At 46.2% G+C, this 24,591-nt stretch overlaps 1 long non-coding RNA gene across 1 annotated transcript in view; it reads right to left on the reverse strand.

Moving 5' to 3' along the window:
- The window catches only part of LOC140213259 (uncharacterized), a 42,195-nt gene that overhangs the window by 12,221 nt on the left and 5,383 nt on the right, over nt 1-24,591 (reverse strand). The window contains exon 2 of the long non-coding RNA XR_011890215.1: nt 18,355-18,458. This is a non-coding gene — a long non-coding RNA (uncharacterized lncRNA). The remainder of the gene's footprint in view (nt 1-18,354; nt 18,459-24,591) is intronic.

Raw genomic sequence — 24,591 nt, forward strand, 5'->3', positions numbered from 1 at the left:
GTCTCTGAGGTAGCCGGAAGTCCATACCGTCGGTAGGTGGCAGTGACTGGAGCGCGCTCCTGGGCTAGTGCTGGACAGGTGCAGAGTAGGTGCTCGAGGGTCTCGGCGTCACCGCACCTTCTGCAGGCCGGCGAGGCGATGCGTCCCTTGGCATGGAGCCTAGCTGCCGTCCACACGGAGCCCGTGCGCAGACGAAGGAGTGTGGAACGGTCCCGTCGCGAGAGGCCGTTCTCAGGGAGGAGTTTTGGGGCGCGGTTGGTAGCTACCCTGCTATCCGGATGGCTGGATGTGAGCAGCTGTTTGAGTCTCTGCCTGGAGAAGTCCGATGCTGCGACTGCTCTGGTGAGTGGAACGGTCGGGTGGTGGGCGGCCTTAGCAAGGACATCCGCCTCCTCGTTTCCAGCGATTCCTACGTGGGAAGGCAGCCAGTGGAAGGAGATGGCTACCCCCACTGCAGAGAGGGCCGAGATTTTTGCTCTCAGGAGGGTCTCAGTGACTCCGTGTCGATGGTGATCGGAGAGTGCCTGGAGAGCCGGTCGTGAGTCACTTAGCACCGCCACTGGTTTTGTCGGGGGGTCCTCCGCCAGGAGGTCTGCAGCCAGGTGGAGTCCCGCCAGCTCAGCTGCTGTGGAGCTCGCGCGAAAAGGAAGTCGGCACTGCCTGCTCTCTGACCCGCTGCCACCCGGCCAGGCAAGAAAGGGAGGAACGTGGAGCTCTCGGAAACGCATCCCAATGGAACGCTGTCGCAGGACCAATAAAAGCGCTCGGAACCCCACAACTCTGCTCTCTTAAATGCCCCTTACCAATGCAAGCAAGGCTGGCGGCTCCGGTTCCAAATCAAATAAAAAAAAAAGGGAACAGTCATTATTATGCGATACCGGAGCGACCCGTCAGCGGATAGAACCTAAAATCACCAGTTCACCAGACTCGTAGGTGAACTCCACCTCATAGACTGGTAGAGGGCGGGGGGGGGGGGGGAGGTCGTAGATCTCGTCTGACTCTGACGGGCAGACGAATCGCGTTGCATATCATTTGTCGTCGCCGTTCATGGGCTGCGGCTCCGGCGTCTGCAGGTCCCCGACAACGGTCAACGCAGAGCGAGTGGCTGGAGCTCGAAGTGCTTGCATTGCAGCCGCTCGCTTTGCGACCTAGTAAATAGTCCGCCAAGCAAAGCCTAACCACGTGTACAGGCGCGAAGTTATTCGTCACTGTCACCGGTTGCGACTCTAGGGCAGTGGTTAGCGCGTTCGGCTACGGAGCGGGTGTGGTGGGGTAGAAGATTGAATCCTCACCGTTGGAACATCATAGAGCGCAGCTCTTCGGTGCGCATTCGTGTGTTGAGTGTTGGCGTGCCTCGTCCTCCATTAGCGTAACCGAGTGGACGCCGATTACCGCAAGGAATTAAAGACGGCAATAATGAAGAGAGCGCGAGGAGGAAAGCGGAGGAAGCGACCTTAAACGACAATGAGATAGCATTCACGTCCTCACACTCGCTGGGAAAGAAAACGAAATACCTAGAAGCAGCGGCGTCGGCCCTCCGGGGTAAAGAAAAACACAAATAACCACAAACCTCGCCATCGCGCATAGGCTTCGCCTCACGCGTTTCCCGCTAAATCTTACGGTTGCATAGGTTTCAGTTGCCGGGAAGCGGCATCTGTGTGGGCGGACTATATACAGGATGACCCAGCTAACTTTAGCTAGAGGTTAAATATATGGGAATGCCACGTAGCTGGATAGAGCTGAGGTAATATTGTTTGCCACCGCTTGGAGATGCTCGGATTGTTGTTTTTTTTCATTCGAATTAGATAATTAGTCCTAATTATTCCTCCTCTCAAATATTATAATTAGGTAAAATGTGTTAATGAGACAATTGTAGAGCAACATGAAAAATACCCTGAAACAGCTTTCGGTTGCTCAGTAAGTGCTACATAAAAGTGTTTTTCCGAGCGTGAAATAAGTCCGCGAATACACGCAAATTGCCTCGAGCAGCCAGTCGCGCGGCAATTTCGCGTGCATATGCGGAGTTCTTTCACGCTCGGAAAAAACACTTTTGTGCAGCACGTACTGAGCAACCGAAAGCTGTTTCAGGGTATTTTTCATGTTGCTCTACAACTGTCTCATTAACACTTTTTACCTATTTATAATATTTGACAAATTGATAAATTATTTAGGATAATTATCTAATTAAGGCGAAGAAAAACTAATTTGGGTATCTGCAAGCGACGGCAAACAACATTACCTCGGCTCTCTCCAGCTACGTGGAATTGGCATATATTCAGACTTTGGCTAACGTTAGCTGGGCACCCTGTACAGCACCACCCCCAGTGTACGGCAGCAAACCGGGTACTACTCTGGTTGACCTCCCTGCAATTCCTGTCCTTGCTTTCTCTCTCTCTGTACAGCACCGCATCTCGCGGCTCTGCCAGTCAGTACGGTGATTTGTGCGACGCCGCAATATATCGCGAACTAAAAACACGTGTAGCGCTGCACTCAAATTTAGCATTAGGGAGCATCGTAATTGTCAGTGAATTAATTAATTAATTTAATTAGGTAGATTGTGTGCAGTTTTAATGCCACGGTTTTCTGATGACGGCGGCGTCGCACAATGAACCAGGTAGTGCTCCCGTATTAATAAACGAAAATTTAGAACTCAGTTAAGCATACGCTAAAGAGGATGAAGGCGAAAGCTCCTGTGCTAAGGAGGCATGAATTAACACTAACGATTATACGTTCCACAAGCACCAGTGGTTGTGGTTTCGACTTCCAGCAAAGATCGTGGGTTCGAGTGCCTTAAATACCTCTGTCTTAATTACCTTCGCCATAATTAACACCAAAGGTCGTGGGTTCTACAAGCACCAGTGATTGTCGGTTTGACTACCACCGAAGGCCGTGGGTTCGAATGCCATAATTACCTATATCTTAACTAATGCGCCTTAATTAACAGTCAAGGTCGTAGGTTGGAGTGTCTTGATTAAATTTATCCTATATACCTTCTCCCTAATTAATACCGAAGGTCGTGAGCACGACTCCCACCAAAGGTCGTGGGAACGGGTGCCTTAACTCCATCTAATAATATTAATAACTTTATTTGCATCCGACATACACGATGTCGGAGGCCTACAGAAAAAGCTGTCGCATTGCAGCTTGACAAGGCCGCAGGCCCCCGCACTGGCAACTTCACGTAGCAGTCAGTAAATTATATAATATATATAAGTTATAGTCAGCACTCACTGAAATCCATGCACACAAAAAGATAAAGCTCATTCCATATTCAGACATCTTCATACAAATTACAGGTTATGAAGTCCAAACATTCAGCTTTCAAGACACTGTTTATCCATACAAGAACGCCACCAGAGACTAGCGCACACAAGATGCACCGCAAAAAGCGAATATAACTCCACAGTGAAAGCGCGGCAAAATTATACACTAACTATACTATTATTGTTTCCCTTTTTGGTTTCTTCTACGCACTAAAGTATTTTCGAAGGTCCGCAAAAGTGATTTTGTCGGGCTCTATATTTTGTTTTTGTAGTGTATTCAATAACCTTGGCAGTCGGTTTTTTAACATTTGTAAGCCATATTTTGTCCTACAAGTATCTATTGCCCATGTTTCAAAATTTCGCTTATTATATGTAGTAGAGTGATATTTCAACTTCGCTAACTGACGCAAGAAACAGGTATTACTTTTTATCTCTTCTTTATATCGCTTGTACAGGCAATAATCATAAATACTTGTTACTGGCATTATGTTGTAGCTGCGAAATAAGGGCTCAGATGGATAGTACCTGGGTACATCCGAAATAACTCGCAGAAACTTTTTTTTCAAAACATGGATTTTTTGCAGATTGGTTTGCGTCGTAGAGGCCCAGACTAGGTGACAATAATTAAGACTCGAACAAAATAATGTATTGTAAATTAGCATCATTACACTGCGTGGTAGTATGCTTGCGTTACGATATATGAGGCCAATTACTTGGGAGAGTTTTGTTGCACACTGGTCTATGTGCTCGTCCAAGGCAAGGTATTGGGGAAGACAACACCCAGTGTTTTAATACAAGGTACTATTTCAATTGGAGTTGAGTTCAGTAGAACCCTTTGATTTAATGTTATCTTCCTGTTTCTAGCATGAAATAAGACTGCGTTTGTTTTCCGAACATTTATTTTTAAGGCATTGTCTTCTGTCCAGTTTTCAAGTTTACCCAGAATTCCGTTGGCATTGCGAACTATTTGGTTGGTTTCTTTTGCTGACAAAAATATACTCATATCATCTGCGTATATGACGAATTTTACTTCTGGACATATTGGCGGCGAGGAGTTACGGAGTCGCCAGCTATCGGAAGCGCCTCGCTGGCGTAGTATGAGGGATCACGCTGCGCGCTCCTCTTTTGCTGTAAGCGCTCCCTGAAAACACCAAGCGTGAGCTCTCCCAGACATTTCTGTAAGTACTTCCGAAACGAGAGAAATTTTTCACTGTCTAAATAATAATCTTGGCCAAACTGAAAGCATAGAATAGTTTACAGACGCTATCTCTTTATCGAATACGTACAGTGAATGCCACTGCGCGCGGTCGCCGCGATGGAGTCTCCCGAAACCGGCTTCTTGCGTACAAGGTAGGTAAACATTGAGAGCAAACTATGTGAAATATGTTCTTATAGTGTTTGTATAACTAAATGGAGCGAATAGAATGAAGCCTCAATGCAGCGATCGCACAGATTTCCCAGCGACCGACTGCGCGTCTGCATGCTTGACCGCGCGGTTTTGGTTTCACCGCGTGCGCGTTTTCGCACCGTGCCATGAGCTTTAGGCCACAGAATATGAGCATTTGACAGTGTAGAAGCAACCATTGTTGCGTGGTGGCTGTCAGAGCTGTTCAAATACAATTTCATTGTAGAGACTTCGACGCCTACGGGGAATGTGATGAGCCGTCGCGACGATTCAATCTTTTTTTTTCTTCTAAATTCTTGGACGTTTCAATATTATTTCTCGAGTTGCGTCGCACTGTATGTTTATCGGTGTTCTCAGCGTGCGATTTCCCGCTGCTTCTTTTTTGTAATCCAGTGCATTAATTCATAACACAAACGTGACCATATGCCATGCTTTCTTTATATGTGCTTCTTACCGCTCCCTTTCCACTCCAGTGAACTTGCCAGTATCTATAGCATCGACAAGTTCATAGGCCAAACCGTCATGACATTGGTCGGGCAGCGGGCTCGGGCAAACGTCTCAGTGCGCGTTTTCCGAACATCGTAGACCTGGCGCCGTAGCAGAAATCTTCCTCGCGTCTGTGCTTGCTGCATACCCGAGTTGTAGCCCATGACTGTTTTCCAGTTTTATGTTTCGCGAGCCAAGCTTCACGCAGCTTCTTGTCCTGCGGCTACGTGTGAATAAGGCTGACACTGGGCTCCGTTGCGTACGTCCGCCATTGCGGCACCGAGCAGTAGCCTACAAGGCTGCGCGCCTTGAAAGGCAGCCACTACCTATTGTAGTGCTTTCAAGCGCTGTAAAGGCGACACTCGAAGCAGGAAAATATCGCCACTAAATGAGGACCGCAGCGTACGAGGGAATTTAAACACTCGTTTTCAGCTCGCTTCGGCGCTCCCGAAGCAGCCGATGCGGCCGCTATGTCCACGTGATCCCTAATAGCACGTCACGCCGAAGGTGGCGCCAGCTTTTCCAGTGGTGGAGCTCGAGGCCAATACTTACAATGTCATTTAGATAAAGATTGAAAAGAAATGGTCCCAAGATGCTGCCATGAGGCACGCCGCAAGAAACTGCTAATGGATCCGAGTGAAAGCCTATGTCTACAATTTGTTGCGTATTTCTTAAATATGAATGGATTAGAGTAGCAGCAACACCTCGCATACCGTATCGTTCTAGCTTCCTAATGAGCAGTTCATGATTAATAAGGTCAAAGCTCCTTGAAAAATCTACAAAAATGCCCAGTATTACATTTTCTTTTTCGATTTCATCTAATATATACTCTTCTGGTGCAAGAAGTGCCGATTCAGTGCTCAAGCCTTCACGGAAACAATACTGGCAGTTAATTAAGATGTTGTGTTTCTGTTCGAATATTTTCAATCTCTTGAGGATTACCTTTTCAAAGGCCCTTGAAAACACGGGCAATATAGAAACAGGCCGATAATTGCCCATATCGTTTTTGTCACCCTTCTGATAGAGTACCTTTACACGAGCAACTTGCATTTGGGGTGGAAATATCGCTTGTTCGAGGCATAAGTTAACTATGTACCGTATGCACGGAGCTAGCAAAGAGGCAGCATGTTTCAAAGGCTTCGCTTGCATCCCGTTAACATCCAACGCACTGCTGTTATTTAGGCTTGAGATTAACTCTGTCACTTCAGCTTCAGCGACAGGGTGAAGGGACACCAAACTGTTATTGTAGTAAATATTTTATAAATCACTCGTTGCTGCCATTTGACCCGCGGTTTTTACAATATGCTCATTGAAAGCATTGGCTAACGCCTTCCCTGAAAGCCCGGTGCCATTGCATTTTATTTCACGAACTGATTGATTTTTAGCATTAAATTGTAACACTGAGTTCAGCTTCTTCCAGAGATCATTTGAGCGGCCAGAAAGGGAAGTAAATAAATTATTAAAATGTTGTTTTCTTGCACTTTTTAACTCTTTGTCTAAACTGTTACGGAAAGTTTTAAACTTCTTCAGTGCGTCTGCATCTCTGTTCTTAATAAATTTGCTAAACATTGTATTTCTCTCCCGAATTCTTGCTGCCAGGTCGGAGGTTATCCAAGGCTTACGAATTTTTCTCTTTTGCTTTAAGCTTACAAAGAAAAGCTCTCTGCATATATAGGCTTAAGGATTTTAAGGAATTTTTCGTAAGTTGCGCAAGCATCTGTAATATTATACACAGTGTCCCACGGTACCAACGAAAGTTTGTCTACAAATGAGGAAAGATTTTGCGGCGTAATACAGTGTATTAAATTTTCAGGCGTATTTTGTTTCATGTTCACCTTTTTACTACAGCATAAAAAATAGGCAAACGATCACTCAACTCAGCCGCGATAACTCCGGCTCTGATTCTCTGCGGCGTTATATTTATAACACAAATATCATTTAATGTCGACGTATTCAGTGTCACTCTTGTTGGAAGATTAATAAAATTTCTAAGGCCATTTGATTTTATTTGAACATCCAGCTTAACCTTTGATGGATCACTGCTCAACATGTTAATATTCACATCACCACCAAAATGAGATCGAAATGGTAATCATTTTCAAACGCAAAAAAAAAACCTTCTAAGTATTCTATAATTGGTGTCATCATTCCGTTCGGAGGTCTATAGGCAACAGCAATTACAATCTTTTGCAATTTCAACGAAACAAACTCACAGTCATTTGTGCTTACGCAGAACGTCTGAAGTAACTCACACGAGAAAATATTTTTTACCAAGATGCATACACCACCACCGCGACCACTGGCCCGGTTACCATAGAAAGTTTGATAAGAAGGAAGACGAGAAGCATTTGAGTCATCTGTACTCCATGTAAGCATTACCACGTCAAACACGTGATCAAGCTGCTGGAAAAAAAGAGTAAGTTCGGGTACTTTATGCTTTACTGTTCGTATGTTTAGATGAAAACACTTCAGTGATTTCATATATACTGGCCCCAGGTGCCTTTCAAAGCCATGCGGCAGTACGTAACCTTCCCCGTCGGCATTATCCATGATTGACATTTAGTCATCTCAGAAACTGAGAGGCTGCCGTGCTCCTTATCTTAGTTTACTCAAGTCGCAAGAACTTGAAACGGCCACCGCATTCTCGCCGTCACTTTTGCGCACGAGGACTCGTCCGTTGTGATGTCAGACGTATTTGAAACCGTTTATGTTTACCCAGTTTTTCACCTCAAAAATAAGTGCACGAGTTTGTTTGGTTATGTTTTCTTGCAAAAACAGCTTATCATCTACACTGCTCAACTTCTTCCGGTTTTGCCACCATTCATCTCGCTTCATTTGTTTGGCAAAGCGACAAATCACACCTGGCGTTTCTTTCCTTTTTTTTAGTGGCCAGTCGATGGATCGCCACAATATCATGTTGCAAAAGTTGTGGGAGCTCCGCCTTTCCTACTAGCGCATTTATTTCTCCCAATAAATTCTCATTGTAAGTTTGCGGAATTCCGTGGAATTCTAGGTTCAGTTTACGGCTTTGCCATTCCAAGTAGTCAACCTCGGCCTTAAGCTGTGTGACCTCCTCCCGTTCTTCAAGCTTTAGTAACCTTCCTTTAATATCCGCGACATGGCGTTCATCTTTTTCCGTGCGTGCTAGAAGTTGATCGTACTGTTTGCTCATGAAGTGAACAGCATCTTCCAAGCTCTCAAAAGATTCTTTCAGGGGTACCAATTGGTCCAGCTTGTCATTAATAGTCTTCAACCACATGGGTACATCATCTTGCGCGTGAGGTTGTTTGACCATGTTTTCTGCCAGCTGTGAACGCGACGTAGAGCGTCGGCATGTTGTGCATCGCCATGCTCTGCGATATGCTTCACCCTTCGATTTTACTGTGTTTTCGAAAACACCAGCACACTTTCCGGTATGGTACGTGCAATCACATTCACTGCATGTCATTGATTTCTCTGAATCATCGCACTCTTGTTCGCATACTTTGCACTGCCCTCCCGCGGACATATTACACTGCGGCGGCAGCACAGTGTAACATTACACTGTGCTGTGATATTACACACTGTAATATGTGATTGTGATATCATCATCATCATCATCATCAGCCTGATTACGCCCACTGCAGGGCAAAGGCCTCTCCCATACTTCTCCAACTACCCCGGTCATGTACTAATTGTGGCCATGTTGACCCTCCAAACTTCCTAATCTCATCTGCCCACCTAGCTTTCTGTCGCCCCCTGCTACGCTTCCCTTCCCTCGGAATCCAGTCCGTAACCCTTAATGTCCATCGGTTATCTTCCCTCCTCATTACATGTCCTGCCCATGCCCATTTCTTTTTCTTGATTTCAACTAAGATGTCATTAACGCGCGTTTGTTCCCTCACCCAGTCTGCTCTTTTCTTATCCCTTAACGTTACACCTATCATTTTTCTTTCCATAGCTCGTTGCGTCGTCCTCAATTTAAGTAGAACCCTTTTCGTAAGCCTCCAGGTTTCTGCCCCGTACGTGAGTACTGGTAAGACACAGCTGTTATACACTTTTCTCTTGAGGGATAATGGCAACCTGCCGTTCATGATCTGCGAATGCCTGCCAAACGCACCCCAGCCCATTCTTATTCTTCTGATTATTTCACTCTCATGATCTGGATCAGCAGTCCCTACCTGTCCTAAGTAGATGTATTCTCTTACCACTTCCAGTGCCTCGCTACCTATCGTAAACTGCTGTTCCCTTCCGAGACTGTTAAACATTACTTTAGTTTTCTGCAGATTCATTTTTAGTCCCACCCTTCTGCTCTGCCTCTCCAGATCAGTGAGCATGCATTGCAGTTGGTCCCCTGAGTTACTAAGCAAGGCAATATCATCAGCGAAGCGCAAGTTACTAAGGTATTCTCCATTTACTCTTATCCCCAATTCTTCCCAATCCAGGTCTCTGAATACCTCCTGTAAACACGCTGTGAATAGCATTGGAGAGATCGTATCTCCCTGCCTGACGCCTTTCTTTATTGGGATTTTGTTGCTTTCTTTATGGAGGAGTATAGTGGCTGTGGAGCCGCTATAGATATCTTTCAGTATTTTTACATACGGCTCGTCTACACCCTGATTCCGCAATGCCTCCATGACTGCTGAGGTTTCGACTGAATCAAACGCTTTCTCGTAATCAATGAAAGCTATATATAATGGTTGGTTATATTCCGCACATTTCTCTATCACCTGATTGATAGTGTGAATATGATCTATTGTTGAGTAGCCTTTACGGAATCCTGCCTGGTCCTTTGGTTGACGGAAGTCTAAGGTGTTCCGGATTCTATTTGCAATTACCTTAGTAAATACTTTGTAGGCAACGGACAGTAAGCTGATCGGTCTATAATTTTTCAAGTCTTTGGCGTCGCCTTTCTTATGGATTAGGATTATGTTAGCGTTCTTCCAAGATTCCGGTACGCTCGAGGTCTTGAGGCATTGCGTATAGAGGCTGGCCAGTTTTTCTAGAACAATCTGCCCACCATCCTTCAGCAAATCTGCTGTTACCTGATCCTCCCCAGCTGCCTTCCCCCTTTGTATAGCTCCCAAGGCTTTCTTTACTTCTTCCGGCGTTACTTCTGGGATATCGAATTCCTCTAGATTATTCTCTCTTCCATTATCATCGTGGGTGCCACTCGTACTGTATAAATCTCTATAGAACTCCTCAGCCACTTGAACTATCTCATCCATATTAGTAATGATATTGCCGGCTTTGTCTCTTAGCGCATACATCTGATTCTTGCCAATTCCTAGTTTCTTCTTCACTGCTTTTAGGCTTCCTCCGTTCCTGAGAGCTTGTTCAATTCTATCCATGTTATACTTCCTTATGTCAGCTGTCTTACGCTTGTTGATTAACTTCGAAAGTTCTGCCAGTTCTATTCTAGCTGTAGGGTTAGAGGCTTTCATACATTGGCGTTTCTTGATCAGATCTTTCGTCTCCTGCGATAGCTTACTGGTATCCTGTCTAACGGAGGTACCACCGACTTCTATTGCACACTCCTTAATGATGCCCATAAGATTGTCGTTCATTGCTTCAACACTAAGATCCTCTTCGTGACTTAAAGCCGAATACCTGTTCTGTAGCTTGATCTGGAATTCCTCTATTTTCCCTCTTAGCGCTAACTCATTGATCGGCTTCTTATGTACCAGTTTCCTCCGTTCCCTCCTCAGGTCTAGGGTAATTCGAGTTCTTACCATCCTGTGGTCACTGCAGCACACCTTACCGAGCACGTCCACATCTTGTATGATGCCAGGGTTAGCGCAGAGTATGAAATCTATTTCATTTCTAGTCTCGCCGTTCGGGCTCCTCCATGTCCACTTTCGGTTATTCCGCTTGCGGAAGAAGGTATTCATTATCCTCATATTATTCTGTTCTGCAAACTCTACTAATACCTCCCCCCTGCTATTCCTAGTGCCTATGCCATATTCCCCCACTGCCTTGTCTCCAGCATGCTTCTTGCCTACCTTGGCATTGAAATCGCCCATCAGTATAGTGTATTTTGTTTTCACTCTACCCATCGCCGATTCCACGTCTTCGTAGAAGCTTTCGACTGCCTGGTCATCATGACTGGATGTAGGGGCGTAGACCTGTACAACCTTCATTTTGTACCTCTTATTAAGTTTCACAACAAGACATGCCACCCTCTCGTTAATGCTATAGAATTCCTGTATGTTACCAGCTATATTCTTATTAATCAGGAATCCGACTCCTAGTTCTCGTCTCTCCGCTAAGCCCCGGTAGCACAGGACGTGCCCGCTCCTTAACACTGTATATGCTTCTTTTGGCCTCCTAACTGATTGTGATTGTGATATGTGATATGTCATATTCATTGTCATATATGATTGTCATATATGATTGTGATATGTGATATGTCACTGTGATTGCACACTGTAATATTACACTGTGCACTGCCACAGTGTTAAACTGTGGCAGTGCAGAGTGAATTAACTTCGCCTTAACTGACACCAAGGGTCGTGGGTTCGACAGGCACCAGTGGTCGTGGGTTGGACTTCTAGGAAACGTCGTGAGTTCGAGCGTCGCAATGAACTCTATCTGAAAAGCTTCACCTTAATTAACATTAAAGGTCGCGTGTTCCACATGCACCAGTGGTTCGACTTCGACTTCCAGAAAAGAATCGTGGGTTCGAGTGCCTCAGATACCTCTCTCTTAAATAACTTCGCCTTAAATAACACCAAAGGTGATGGGTTCAACACACACCAGTGATTGTTGGTTTGACTCCGACCAAAGGCCGTGTGCTGGAATGCCATAATTACCTATATCTTAATTACTGCGCCTTAATTAACAGCAAGGGTCGTCGGTTCGAGTGTCCTAATTAAATTTACCTTAAATACCTTCGTCTTTATTAACACCGAAGGTCCTGGGTTTGCGTGCCTTAAATTACTCTATCTGAATTAACTGCGCCTTAAATAACGTCGAAGGTCGCGGGTTCACACGCGCCAGTGGTCGTGGGTTCGACTGCTACCAAAGGTCCTGGGTTCGAGCGCCGCAATTAACTCCATCTGAAAAGCTTCGCCTTAATTAACACTAGAGATCGTGGGTTCGACACGCACCAGTGGTGATTGGTTCGACTTCCAGGAAAGGTCGTCCGTCTGAGTGCCTTAATTACCTTTATCTTAATGAACTTCTCCTCAGTTAACAGCAGAGGCCGTGAGTTCAACGCGCGCAATTAAACATGGGTTCGACTCCCACCAAAGCTAGTGGGTTAGAGTGCCTTAATTAAATGTATCTTAATTTACTTCGCTTTACCAGCAAAGGTCGTAGCTTCGATGCACACCAGTAACCATTGGTTTGGCTTTCAGCAGAAGTCGTTGGCTCGAGCGCCTCTATTAAATTGCCTTAACACCAACGGTCGTGGGTTCTACTCACGCAAAGGTCGTGGTTTCGAGTGCCTTAATTAACTCTATCTTAATTACCTGAGCGTTAACTCAGCCTTAATTAACATCAGCGGTCGCGGGCTCGACTCCCACCGATGGTCGTGGGTTCGATCAATAGTGGCCGTACCAATTTTGATGCCATTGAATTTTGGTCCAAAGAAAGGTTGTTGGCTCGAGTGCTTAATTACCTTCTTTTAACACCAAATGTCGTGGATTCTATTCCCACCAAAGGTTGTATGTTCGAGTGCCCTAATTCCATCTTAATAATTGTGCCTTACATTCGCCTTAATTAGCGACAAAAGTCGTGGTTTCGACCGTCAATGGTAGCACCAAAATTTTTGTTCCGTTGAATTTCGGCCCCACCAAAGATTGTTGGCTCGAGCGGCTTAATACCAGTGGCGTAGCAACAGGGGGGGCCGGGGGGCCGTGGGCCCCGGGTGCAAGGGGCCAGTAGGGGGGGGGGGGGTGTCATACGCCTGAAGACACCCCTCTTTCCGCCGGCTTGACTGGGCGCAAATGGCAAAGAATGCTCCAGTGTCCAGTAGCGCGAGCTCATGTATCCGATGAGTTGCGCCGCAGAATTGTCGGCTGCAGCTCTATCAACACCCCACGAAATAATTGCACGAATGTGCGGGCTAAAAAATGGTCGCTAAACTACTCGCTTTAGCGGAACGTTTCATGTGGGGTGCGCTCGTGCCGTGTGTTCATGCTGGGAGCAGGCGTCGCTAAACATACAGTCAGGCGTTGTAAAGCGTTGAGGCTGTTGGGTCCCTCTTCCATTCAGAACGCGCAGCGAAGACGAAGGGCAGTAGAAAGAGGGCGTTCAACCAGCGCGCCCGGCGCTCGCGTTTACGGCGAAGCGTTCGTTGAGAGTGATGTTGCATAAGTGCGGCCGTCAAAAGTCGCGAATGGGATTCTCTGCATCGTCTTCAAACTCGGTGCGGCCGAAGAGTTTGGCGGCAAATGACTCGACAGGCTGTATATAGTCGCGGGCGCCGCGATGTTCAACTCGCCTTTTACTTCCCCTCTCGCGCTCTGCTCCGAGAAGCCGCTGCGAAACCTGCCGTTATGTTTCACGCTTTCCTTCCTACCCTCGAAAGTTTCAGAAAACTGTTGTTGTTGTTTGACTTCATGTCACAAGTACAGTGTCTGTGTCAGCTGCACAGAATTTTACAAAAAAAATACGTGAATTTTGTAAGGATATTTCCCGATACTCTATGAAGTTTTGTGTCTTTGTGATTACTAGGAACTCGGTAGCGCGAAAAATATGGCAGATAAGTAATAACCATATCCTTAATAATTCCTTAATTAGTACTTTTAGAGGAAGCACCTAAATTCCAAGAATTGAGGACTCAAAGTCATATTATCAACTCAATAAAAATTTCTTAAACAAAATCGTTTTGGGTGCTACGATCTACAGTCTTTTGGCATGGCGGGCGGCGCCCAGTATGGCAGCAGCGACAGAAATATGAAATAGTGGCCCAGTGGCGTTGATCCCTCAACCCTCTCCATTGCGAGTGCAGACGAACAGGTTTCGCTGGAACTGGCTTCATGGTGACGCCAAGAATCGACGCGAAGCGTGCTCTATTATTTTCCCAATCTTTTGGTGTTACCGCAGCTCGGATAATCACGTTTGTCCGCATAGCAGCAAATAAAACAAGGCTTTATTGATCAGAATGAAGAGAACTCGTAGTTGTCATAGCATTGGCGCCCGCGCAGCAGAGAGGCAGGTGGTGTTTTTCGTTTTTCTTATATGGTAGGGAGATCAGCGTCATTGAAACACAATTTAATTTTCGTTTTCGTTCAGGGCTGCCCACAGCTAAAATACTGCGGGCCATAGTACCGACGACGATTTCTGTGAAGTTGTTGTTGGGCAAGATATGAATGTCGGCCTTCAATTTTGCAAATGCAATGTTGCCGCTAAAACTGGTAATTAAAACTTCATAATTGTTTTTTTTACTTGTGACGTGAGCCGTATTTGCCACGATGCCAAATTTGTATTGGTTGCCAAGCCTTACAGTCTGACAGAAGATGTGCACATGTGCACAAGTTATCAGTGCAGCACCCTGTGTTATTTGGCGCAGAAAAAAACAGCGTGCACTGGCCTCGAGCTGCACCACTGGAAAAGCTGGCGCCACCATCGGCGTGACGTGCTATTAGGGATCACGTGGACATAGCGGCCGCGTCGGCTGCTTCGGGAGCGCCGAAGCGAGCTGGAAACGAGATCTTAAGTTCCCTCGTACGCTGCAGTCCTCATTTAGTGGCGAGATTTTCCCACCTCGAGTGTCTCCTTTACAACGATTGAAAGCACTACAAAAGGTGGTGACTGCCTTTGAAGGCTACTGCTCGGTGCCGGACGTACGCAACGGAGCCCGGTGTCAGCCTTATTCGTACGTAGCCGCGGGACAAGAAGCTGCGTGAAGCATGGCTCACGAAACATAAAACCGGCAAACAGTCATCGGCTACAACTCGGGCATGCAGCAAGCACAGACGCGAGGAAGATTTCTGCTACGACGCCGGGTCTGCTATGTTCGAAAAACGCGCACTGAGACGCCCTCCCGAGTCCGCTGCCCGACTAATGTCATGAAGGTTTGGTCTATGAACTTGTCGATGCTATAGATACTGGCAAGTTCACTGGAGTGGAAAGGGAGCGACATAAAAAAGAAGCATGGCATATGGTCATGTTTGTGTTATGAAATAATGCACTGGTTTACAAAAAAAGCAGCATAGGGAAATCACAGGCTGAGAACACCGATAAACATATAGTGCGATGCAACTCGAGAAATAATATTGAAAAGTCCAAGAATTTAGAAAAAAAAAGATTGAATCGTCGCGACGGCACATCACAGTCCCCTTAGGCGTCGAAGTCTCTACAATGAAATTAATGTTGAGCAGCTCCGATAGCGCCCACGCAACAATGGTTGCTTGTATACTGTCAAATGCTCATATTCTGCGGCATAAAGCTCATGGCACGGTGCGAAAACGCGCACGCGGAGAAAGCGAAACAGCGCGCGGACAAGCATGGAGACGCGCAGTCGGTCGCTGCGAATCTGTGCGATCGCTGCATTGAGGCTTCATTCTATTACGCCCAATTTAGTTATAGAAACACTATAAGAACATATTTCACATCGTTTGCTCTCAGCATTTGCCTACGTTTCATGCAAGAAGCCGGTTCGGGAGACTCCATCGCGGCGACCGCGCGCAGTGGCGTTTACTGTACGTATTCGGTAAAGAGATAGCGTCTGTAAACGATTCTGGGCTTTCAGTTTGCCTAAGATTATTATTTAGACATTAAAAAACTTGTTTCGTTTCGAAAGTACTTCCAGAAATGCCCGGGAGAGCTCCCGCGTGGTGTTTTCACTGAGCGCTGACAGCAAAACCTATGAGGAGCGCGCCGCGTGATCCCTCATACTACGCCAGCGAGGCGCTTCCGATAGATGGCGACTGCCTAACTCCTCGCCGCTAATACCTGCTGTATTCGCGATCTCTGAGAAAGGAAGCGAAGGAGAGGGGGACCAAGGGGACGTGCGCGGTATGGAAGGCGGCTGTACTCGTGCTGAAACCCGGAAATTGTCGATATTCTCGCCTTCCTCGAGTACAGCCGGGGGGGGGGGGGGGGGGGGAAGGGTGACAGAAGGCCTATGGGCCCCGGGTGCCAGACAACCTAGCTACGCCACTGCTTAATACCTTGCCTAAATTAACACTAAAGGTCTGGGTCCCAGCCCCGTCATAACTCGTGGTTTCGAGTGCCCTAATTAACTGTGCCTTAGCTTCGCCTTAACTTTAAAGGTCGTGCGATCGACTCCTACCAATGGTCGTGGATTCGAGCATCATGGTGGCACCACCGATTTTGGTGCCATTGAATTTTTGTCCCACCAAAGGTCCTTATCTCTAGTGCCTTAATTACATTTCGTTAATTAACACCAGAGATCGTAGGTTCAAGTTTTACCAACGGTCATGAATGGCACCATAAATTTTGTTGTCATTAAATCTTGGTGCCATAACGCCAGACAGACAATTTTTCGATAACGCCGGACAACCGTTTTTCGACCCATGAGGCACTTAAGGCTTTCGTCTGAAAATGAACGGCTTCAGGAAACATACAAATAAAAAAGCTCCACGTGAAAACCCTCACAGGAGTCCTGACACTATGCCCGCATCCCATGCGTGACATTACGCCACTTCAATAGCGGCTTCCAAGCGTCTCTGGCGCTGTTGCTTTTGGGAGCGTCGTCCCCGTGGGACGGCCGTGACTGGCGCCAAGCGTCCTGACCTCAGCCGTATCCGCAGCCTCGCCGAAGCCATGCCTCTAGCCATGCCGACATCACCCATTGGCGCAAAACGGCACCGAAAACGCACGCGATACACTCTTGGAACGCAAGACACATGCGTACAAATAAATGAATAACATAAAAGCACAACAAAACATACCCTAGGATAAGAATAAAAAAAAGCGAGACAAAGCGGACAAGGCAGAGCACAGTGACAGAAGTGGCCGAACGAAGCAACAATGAACAAGCGAAAACAAGGACATAGATGGAGGGACAGCAGCCTGCCTGATTCCGCGAAATGCTCAGTTTAGATGGACACAGTAAGCGGCGTCCTGTCGAGCGCGTTGAAAGGGGACTTCGACAATAATTCTTAGCGTTGACATAATATATCGAATTACCCCTCAAGTACCCTGAGGGGTAAGTTAAATTGTAATTCAGAATCTTTTTTTTTTTTTCTGGGGCCGTTTATATAACGTGGCAAAAATCATTATTGCCACTTGAGTATATCTGACAAGGCAAGATGACAGGAAGAAGTGCGTTCTCACTAGCGTCGGATAGCCAAACGCATCGGGGCGTAAGGTCAAGCATTTAAGTTTATTGCACCGGGCTTACATAGCACCAAACAGTACACGTAAAAACAGCTCATAAAGGCAGGGTTGAAACACTGCAATAAATGCACCGTAATTTTACGCATGACATGAAGGCGCAAAAAATCTGGTTGCCGCGTGGCAGGGAGAACGCGCGGTTGTTATAATTTGCGTTTATCAGACTTAAGTGCGCTAAAACTTTTTGCCACGTTAAAGGAACTGCTGCAATAAAAAAGAGCAGAACAAAGAAGGATTAACCGACGGGAAGAAAAATCTGCGCGATGGGAAATGGAACCCCGGCGTGCCAAGCGGCAATCAGAAATGCTACCACTACCACTATCACCAGGGCATACGAAAATGTTTGTTTCGTTCTAGATTAACCACTCTAGGCAAAACATTTGGAACCTTTCCCGCATTATTTTGCGTCGTTTCAGTGTTTCAAAGGCCGATTCTTGTGCACTTTATGTGCATTCTGCTCTAACCTTCTGTTTTATAACGTATGTAGCACCAGAGCCACTCATGTACGCCTTTTTCGTTAGAATTATTTGTTCTCCGCCACGCTAGCACTGGTTACAGTCGAGGTGTGCACCGCATCGTAGAGTCTCTCGCTTGTTTTCGCATGACTCCAATTAGCGCATTTGATCACGAAAACGTATGCGTGTACGATGAGCTAGCTCTGTACATATTCTAACTACTGTATTCCTAAATGTGAGATATTACGTTCCATTACAGCTGAACAATTCCAGGATTTTTAGGGAAGAGAAGGAAGCAGACGAGATAGAAGCAAAGTTGCACCCAACATATTGCTTCTTACATGTGCTCGAGCTATGTAGCAATGTCACGCTTCCCAGTAGCCCAGCTCTTTACATGAGGCAGTGTATGAACGGTATCAGGTGATGTCGCGTCCTGACGCCCAAGCAGGGCCGGTACCTGAGTGTCGCGCTGGGATGAGGATGAAGGCGAGCAGGAGGCCGAACAGTAGCACAACCAAGATGGGAGGTACAGCCCAGGTCCACGAAGGGCCCGCCACACCGCTGTGAAACACAGGTGCATCAAAGGGGCCTCGTACTTTAGGGTGCGCCCAGAAGCAACCTTACAGAAAATCTGTTGCAGTAAGCTAAGCTGCATTTAGTGTTGCGATTCAAGACAGATATAGCTGCTTTCTGCTTTCTTTATTTCATTTATTAAGTACAAGTAATTTCCCCTATGTTGTCCTTGGTGTCAGCGTTTGTTGGCTTCTCATGATATGACTAATAAAATCGGGCGCCTCGGTTAACCCCCTTTCTTCTCATATGTAGCTGCTTTGTATGTCTAATCAGACCAATTTATTGTCCGTTTCTGAATCACCTCAATCGTACCAATATACGCTCAGCCAACTCGCCAAGTTATCTGCATAGACAAGGCGTTCCAAATTAAGCTTTATGGTTCCCTCAAAATTAGGCATTCGGACGCACGCGAAGACCACCTGTGCTAATAAGTTGTGTGGCCAGGGGGACGGAAAGCGAGATGATAATTAATGCTGTCAGCAGCCCAATTAATTAAATTTCAGTAATTAAGCTTTCATTGACTCCACTAAGTGGGCATGTGTATATTGAAAAGTTAGACGCAGTCGTGTTTCTACGCAGTATGAGAAGAATTCTTCTAGCCTGTCCATGCTGCGAGGTATCCGACTCCAAATTTTAATTGTCATTCGCATTGTCACGCATGCAAGAGTTAGGATCGACGCAAAGCTCCTCCCTGATGTGACGTGGCTGTTTAGTCTGACAACGGGGCGGAGAAATTGGCAAAGATGATAACTGTCCCCCTTCTCCTCTAGGCTGGCGAAATAAGAAATTAAAAAACCCGGAACAGCTCTCGTAACGCGAACCGCGCAGCCTGTAACGATGGCGGCAGCTGCCATGCCGAAATAATGGCGCGAGCTGCGAAGTCGGAGAGCAGGGTTGGTGCGTAATGGTGACTAGACGAGCGGGCATGGTCCTTGCCTGCAGTCAATGAAAAGTTAATTATTCAATTTTAGGTAATTGGGCGGCTGACAATGATAATTATCATCTCACTTTCTGTCCCCCTAGCCACATAACTAAGTTGCACAGCTGGCCTTCGCGCGCCTCCCAATGCCTCATTTAAAAACAAAAAACCACAAACTTAATTTTGAACACTCGGTACATGGTGTGCCCACTAGCTTTAGAGAAGTTGCTCTAAAAAATGAAGAGAAAAAAAAAAGAACTGTCCAAGACACGATTTCAAGAGCTATGGTGTTCGGTCATCCGACCTAGCACCCTATGCACCAAGTCCAGCAATTTGGAACATTAGCCCTGAGCGCCTATACCGGTGGCGTGGTGCCAACGCGCAATAAATGACCTGCGTAATGCGTGTGTTCTTTCTTTTTTCGACCTCTTATCTACTAGCCGCGCATCTTTGTTTACTCACGTAAACATCATCGTTGTTCATAATGGACCTCTACCACTATTGTACGAAAATACCTTGCTATGACATACAATGCGAGATACTTACGCATATTTCTCAATATCTGGAAGACAGTGCGGTATCTCTGTAAGCTATGTCTCTTAAAGGCGATCTTTGAAGACCAGCATTACAATCATACAATTCACACATCCAGTACATCACTCGAAAATGTATAGGCCGGAAAGGCCGCGAAACATTACATTTTCAGTGTTACAGGCAGCTTTATTAATGTAGAGCGTTCAAGATATGTCACAGTTCCTAATTCAAGTAACTGGCGTTGCACACCTTAAAATTTACAATAAAAACCTTTCATGGTTAGTTTGTACGTTGTGCTAGTAGTGTTGCGGCAGCGGAAGGTTGGAAATTAGTTTTCCAGTGCTGGTTGCTATTCCCGTCTGGGTAAGAAAGCGAAGTGCTCAAATTCTGTGCGTCACTTGTCAGTCGTTTGGGTTTCGCTAGCTTTAGTATGACTTATTGGTGGTACAATTTCATTAACATACTGCCACCCAGATTCTCTGTTGCCACTGTGGCGGTACGTCATCACTATTGCTAATCATTTTCTCCGCAAAGTTTATGCGGCCCCTGCGGGTGACCGTGAAATTTTGCGTAGTTGCGACAGAAGAATCTTCTACAATGGTGATAAACACGGCATAGCCGCGAATCGTAAGTTGATGTGCTCAAATGTCTAACTAAATGAAAAAAAAAGTATTTGTGCCTAACTTTTGTCCACCACAAAGGCCATCAAACGATTACTGGCAGAACGCTGCCGGCTGACGGGAGAGAAATAGGTCGTAGTCGGTGATTTTCATGATAATACTAGCTATGTCGAGCACGGCTAAAATGCTTCAGGTCGACGACGAAACCCTGTAGTTGTCATAGTCCCAGTACACACGGGTAGCATGGGAAGTCATAACCAAAAACACTCTTCGTCACATGCCAAATAAGTCACTACTTTATTGCAGGGAAGCTTAAGCTTTTCCTTGAATATAGCATGCGAGTGTACATCCGTTTGGCTATGATTCTGATAGTTTTCAACTCAGGCGTTAACAACAATCGCGCTGGCGATGACTACATTTAATCACCTGTAATTATTTATGTGCGCAGGCAAAGCAATGCGTGCGTAGGAGAGAGACTTGTACATGGTTGGAGCTTTTCACGGACGGTATTTAATTTCTCCAAATTTCTCAATCTACCAAATGAACAAATTCAGAATTGTCAGCCGCATATGGGGAAAGCATTGATTCAATTGTCGATGGAATATGAAGTCCCAAAGCACCAACAAATATCACAAAAACACAAAAAAGCTTAAGAACATCTTTAACAAGTCATTAATAGTCAAGCGAAAGTTCTAAAACATGGCTCTGTTTAAACGTAGCTTGAATTTGGAAAGATTGGTTGCGCTTACTAGACGATCACAAGGAAGAAGACAGGACAGGCGCAAACTAACAACTGAGGTTTATTCGAGGAAAACACTTAAATATCACACCATGCCAGCGCAGGCGCATCAGGGTATCAGCAGCAGAAAAGTAGAAAAAACACAAAATCAGAAAAAACCAATGGCGTGGCTCAGCCAAACATATTATCTAGGAAACGTGCCTTCCTATTCTAAAGCGTGACCGATGTGTCACCGATGCATGCTTGTCCCTTCTTTTTTATATAATATGCCTCTAGAAGTTCTCGTGCTTTTTCGTTATTATTTTTCGTTAGCTTGGATGTACACTTTTTCAAAATATGCTACAGCTGTGACAACGCTTTGCAGGTAATGGTGCAGAAAACTTTGTTTTCAAGAACTTTACGAAGCATTTTTCTGTATTTGCAATTACGTAAATGAAAATTACAGCATTTCTGGCAGCACTGAGTACGATAAGAATTAATAAAATCTAAAAAAAGATATTCTGGTTGGAGAGAAAAATATGGCTCCCACAGCTGGATTCTAACTCACATCATCTAGCTCACTAGTAGCCGTGAATTAAACACAGGATCGCCCCAGCTGATTCTTCCGCTTCATTACCCCGATTTCATTATGCATTTATACTTTTTTGCATGGAAACTGCGCAACCAGAAATTCATGAAGAGTGCAGGCAATCCAAAATACCTGAAAGCCAGTTCAGCATGTACACGCATGCGGCATCACCGCAAAAGCTTCTGGCTACTTCGGAGCAGCCTGGCTGAAGGGACATACTAGCCCGTGCATGTTACGCAGCTAAACGCGGGTGCGCCTTTGTGTGTGCTATGTGCGAATGGAAAAAGGAAGCTGCCTCTTTCCTCTTATGCCCCAACAACTGGCACGCGCCGGAAAGCTTCGGCGCGCGCCGAAGGGTCAATTGCGTCAAAGCGTCGGTCGGGAACTCGGCGAAGCGGAACGTCGCGCAGCGATTATGTCTACTGCCGATGCTAGAAGTTTGCCGACGCGCGGCGAAGCTGCGCCGGCGTGCACTAATGAGAGGCTGCGACGCCTCGCAGGCGTCAACCAATCGGAGGCTGCGGAGCCTCCGGCTGCTAGGCCTGTTATTGCCGACCGTGCGGAGACGCCGGCACCAACGATCGACCGAGTTTTTTGGACGCACGACGCGCGCGACAGTGTTCCTGAAAGACAGTGTTGTAATAGTAGGCCTACAACGACACGATCAACCGACCGACGACCGTGGGTTGTGGCAGTGCGACGTGGATCCGAAGCGACTTCGAACGACGCCGACTAATCCAACCTGCCCACTGGGTTCCGCCAGGCTCGGTACGATCGTCTGCTAAAACAGCCAACCGAATCACGATTGCCGCAATGTCTGTGCTTGTTGTATGTGCATATTGTTGTGCTCAAAACGAATGGAAACACGTTTACGAGCTCCGAAGCCTGGATAATCAACACTCGCCTATCGCCGATGTTGTTTACGTTACGCGTAGGCCTAGCGCGTCCATCGAGTTCGTAACTGGCGAGTGAACGAACTCACCTGAGAAAGAAACTCTGTCGAAGGAAATGAATTTTCAGGTCCGTTTGGTGCTGCAGTGATTTAAAATATGGCACTCTTGACTTCGTGTGACCTGTGATGTGATGAATGAACCGTGTGGAAGTTTGGTTGGTCAACCCGCGGCGTGTTTCGTGTGGTGTCGGTTGACTCAAGTTTAACGGGCAAGCTCTGCGCTGTTTCCAGTGGTAAAGATAACTTCCGAAAGCGAAATACACTAGTAGTCGAACTATTGGAAGTACTTACATAATCAGCCGTGCCGCCTGTTTCAGCTGACACTGCGCTCTTCTATTCGGCATGTGAATCCAGTTCAGTACATGTTCACTGTACTCATTCACTCACTTCTTTCTAGTGCGTCCGTCTTCTGGGCTAGTTGGGCATAAATCGCTCGTGAAGCAATCAAGAACACTGACGCACTGAAGCATACGCGACAACGCAGTCATGTTTGAGTCAGTGTGTCGTTATAGTTGAGCACTGCAAAAAGAAATTATCTGTTTGCAACGTGTGCCCTGTGTGCAGTGCATAGCAGGACCTGCATCATGCAAGACCTATGCATGTAGCAGCGTATACCACGATTGCTTCGATGCCCGCTTCAGAAGCAGCAAGTACTGAGTCAATGAAACTGTAATTGATTTTTTATCTCACTTTTTGCTTATGGAAAGTGTAGATGGTGTGAGTGCATTGTGGGGAAGGTGAAAAGGTGTCATCAGTGTTTTGTGCAGTCAGTATGCTTAAACTGCTGGAATCCCTTCAGCCTCTACTAAAATGTTTCTTGCTGCGATACTATAAATTGTAGTCAGGACAAAGATCTACTCAAAACCAAGTTACTAATGCATCTGCGGAGAATGTGTTTGGTTAACAAGTTAACGCTTCCACAACAACAATATGCCGATGCACAGCATATGTGCTTACAATAAATACATTCCGTAAAGGTGAACGACTGGGCCTACAATATCAAACTTTGTAGTAGCACCGTAAAAAGTGCTGCCATGCATATCAGCTACAACGAAACTGCTGCACGTCCAACCTTCTTCCTTGGAGGCACTTCTATAAAGACTGTTCGGGAACTTCCCATTCTGGGTGTAGCATTTAGCTGTTCTCTCAACTTTTCCGCATATGTCACCAGCACTGTATGTAAGCACCGGCCCTTTCTTGGGTTTGTGTCCCGTGTCTGCCTTCCCTGATGACCTAAGGTTTTCCGAGCACTCTACACTTCTATCATTCTGTCACGACTTGAGTACTGCTCATCAGTATAGTTCCCGTACCAAACTCGCGACGCTAACAAGCTTAAGCTTGTTCAGCGCCGGACAATACGCACCCTTTACTCCCGTCTTTTCGGTTGTCACAAGCTCATGCCAGCCTTCGAGGATTGCCTCAAACCCCTCAAGTAGCACACCCTGCAATACCAACGCAACATTGCACTAGTCTATACTGCAGGGTGTTTGACGTCTCTCTGGACAGCACTAATCTTTCTTCAGTTCGTCTGAACAAGTGGTCAGCACAGCCTGAGCCCTCATCACGCCTCTATGGCCCGACACCACAACTCCATGATTATATCTGGCATGCAGAGCTTTCTCTCCAACCCCCTGGCGATTTGGATTCTCCTTCCTTGGAACCAGACTTCATTGGCACTCCTGTGTGTTGTGCACCTGTCGAATGTGTGCGTGTGTGCCGTGCTGTGTTATTGAGCAAGTGTGTGTGCACGTGGAGGGGAAGGAAGTGTCTTCTGCATCCTGCAAATTCC

Source organism: Dermacentor andersoni, chromosome 9 (genome assembly GCF_023375885.2).
Source record: "Dermacentor andersoni chromosome 9, qqDerAnde1_hic_scaffold, whole genome shotgun sequence".
NCBI lineage: Eukaryota > Metazoa > Arthropoda > Arachnida > Ixodida > Ixodidae > Dermacentor > Dermacentor andersoni.